Source organism: Belonocnema kinseyi, chromosome 3 (assembly GCF_010883055.1).
Source record: "Belonocnema kinseyi isolate 2016_QV_RU_SX_M_011 chromosome 3, B_treatae_v1, whole genome shotgun sequence".
NCBI lineage: Eukaryota > Metazoa > Arthropoda > Insecta > Hymenoptera > Cynipidae > Belonocnema > Belonocnema kinseyi.
In genome coordinates, this window is record NC_046659.1 from 92,511,210 (window position 1) to 92,513,545 (window position 2,336).

Here is a 2,336-nt window from a genome sequence, read left to right on the forward strand (position 1 = left end):
TAATTTTTTTAAAAGTTTTAAATGTTTCTTCAGAAGTTTTGTAGAAGTTGTAGTAACGTACTCAGAATTTATATATTTTTTCTGGAGTAAAGGGGCCCCTGAATGCCCAGGGGCCTGGGGCTATAGCCCCACCTAGCCCTATGGTTAATCCGGCGCTGGGTATGATGATACGTTCATCATTTTCATCGGAATCCCATTCCGATTCGGAGTTTGTTGCAATTTTTGAGGCTTTACGCTTTGGCATTTTTTTTTGCTGGGTGTACTCGAAAATTCCCAGGATGACAATGCGGTGAAGGTGTGGTTTGATCTCAGAGTGCAATAAAGGTTACGGAGTCGTTGGAAATTTTTTATTGAAAAACTATGCGCTTTTCGGAAAATTTGTCAAGAATAAAAAGTTCTTGTGATCAGCCGAGGAATACGCCTGAATTTTTCCGGAGCGTTTTGAGCAAAATTTTGAATTTTGCAAAAATTGTTCATATGCAAAATCCAAAATTTTGCTCAAAACGCTTCGAAAAAATTCAGGCGTATTCCTTGGCTGATTACAAGAACTTTTTATTCTTAATGATTATTCCGAAAAGTGCATCGTTTATTGTAAAAAAATTCATGAATATTTTCACAAAAATGTTGCCATTAAGACGCCATTTTGAAAATACTAAAACGAAAAATCGATCTTTGAACCATGGATTCTCAAAGTTTAGACATTTATTCCACCGGTTAGTGAGATTCCAGGTTAATTACAGACTCGAAAAGCTTTGGAAAATGGTTCACAAAAAAAAAATAGGCATGAAATATCACGTTTTTTTTTGTTTAAACTGCATTTTGGGATAATAAATAAATTTTTTGAGGAATTTCATTGACACCGTCGGAAAGAGGAGATCTAAAGCAATAAAAATATATGTGTCTCAATTTTTTCTAGTGTCGAATAGTCTTAGTTATTGGCCGTTGAAAAGCAGTGTCCCGGTAGTGGCGTTTTGGCCGTTTAAGGGTTAATGTTTTATTGAAGATATTTTTCACATCCTTTTCAGATCACGTCACCGCACCCCAGCCTCTCATCATGAGAAGCGACCCAGTGGGCAAAAAAGTTAAGGATGTCTTAGAAACGTCTCTGGGACATCCCTAAGACGTGTTTTACAACATGTAAAACACATGATCTATGACATGATACCTTTTTTAACGTAAAATTTCCCGCTCTTTCGATTGCCGGCGTAAAATAAGGGGGTTTCAATTTAAAAAAAAGTTAACCTTTGAAATAACCTTGAAGGTCATCGTCAAGGTCAAAAGCAAATTCACAGTTGAACTTCTTGTTGAAAGTTACTCAAATAATTACCTTAATGTCTTTAAAAAATATTTTACCTGGAGAAATATTCAGCCGTCCCGGAACTTTTTGGACACTGTTTATATTAACAAATAAAAAAATAAGGCCACCTTTAAAGTTGCCTATAAATTCACTAAATTTTAGCAAACATGAAAAAGCTACCAATTTGTAATCTTGAAGTTCAGTGATCATGTTTTTATATAAAGTCATAAGGTGTAGTATACTAAATAAAAATGTCATGGAATTAATTTTAGTAGAGGCTTTGTTTTGCATTTATGTGAGTATTTTGAAGGCTAAAAAGCTACGTTTAATCAAATTATATGAAATAATTTTCGATGAAATCATGGAATATTAATTGTTTATTAGTATAATCCTTTTAAGTCGTTATAAAAAACAATTAATAATTAAACATCATGTTACATTAAAAAAGGAATTTTTTAAAGATAGGTGCAAAAAGTTCGTTGTCTTATTTGTCCCCTTTTCAGTATATTGTGCACCAAGAATTAAATTGCACAAAATTGCCTGTAAAGTTAAAAAAACAAACATTTTATCTTGAATAGTTGAGCAGGTATGACTTACAGAAGTGATTGTTTATTTAAAAATGTTTCAAAAAAATAAGTCTGTTTTACTAAAATATCCCAAGTTCTGTTCGTTTTAGGTCATAGTTGCACTCATGTCAGTTAAAGCTGACTAAGTTTGCCACAGAAAATTTTATTGTATAGTGTCGCGGGGGGCTATTCGAAGCCTTTTCCAACAAAACGTGTAGTTTTGACAGATTTTATTAGGAATGGGTTTTTAAATCGGTTTTTAGGTACCAAATAATGCAGCGATGCAACAGAGTTAAGGTTTGAGACAACAAACGCAATAGGATTTAATGCAACAACAGCAACAGCAACAAGGTCAGCCCGGAAGCTTCCTACCAACTAAGTTCATTGTTATAAATTATTTCCATTTAAAATCCTTCGTTGACTGGCCTATACTGTGTTTGTAATTTTTTAAGCAAAGAAGCTACATTTAATAC

At 33.4% G+C, this 2,336-nt stretch overlaps 1 long non-coding RNA gene across 2 annotated transcripts in view; it reads left to right on the plus strand.

The window, feature by feature from the left end:
* The window catches only part of LOC117170135, a 6,506-nt gene extending 4,290 nt beyond the window's left edge, over positions 1-2,216 (plus strand). For both annotated transcript variants that reach the window (XR_004466724.1, XR_004466723.1), the window contains exon 3: positions 2,127-2,216. This is a non-coding gene — a long non-coding RNA (uncharacterized LOC117170135). The remainder of the gene's footprint in view (positions 1-2,126) is intronic.
* The last annotated feature ends 120 nt before the right edge of the window (positions 2,217-2,336 follow it).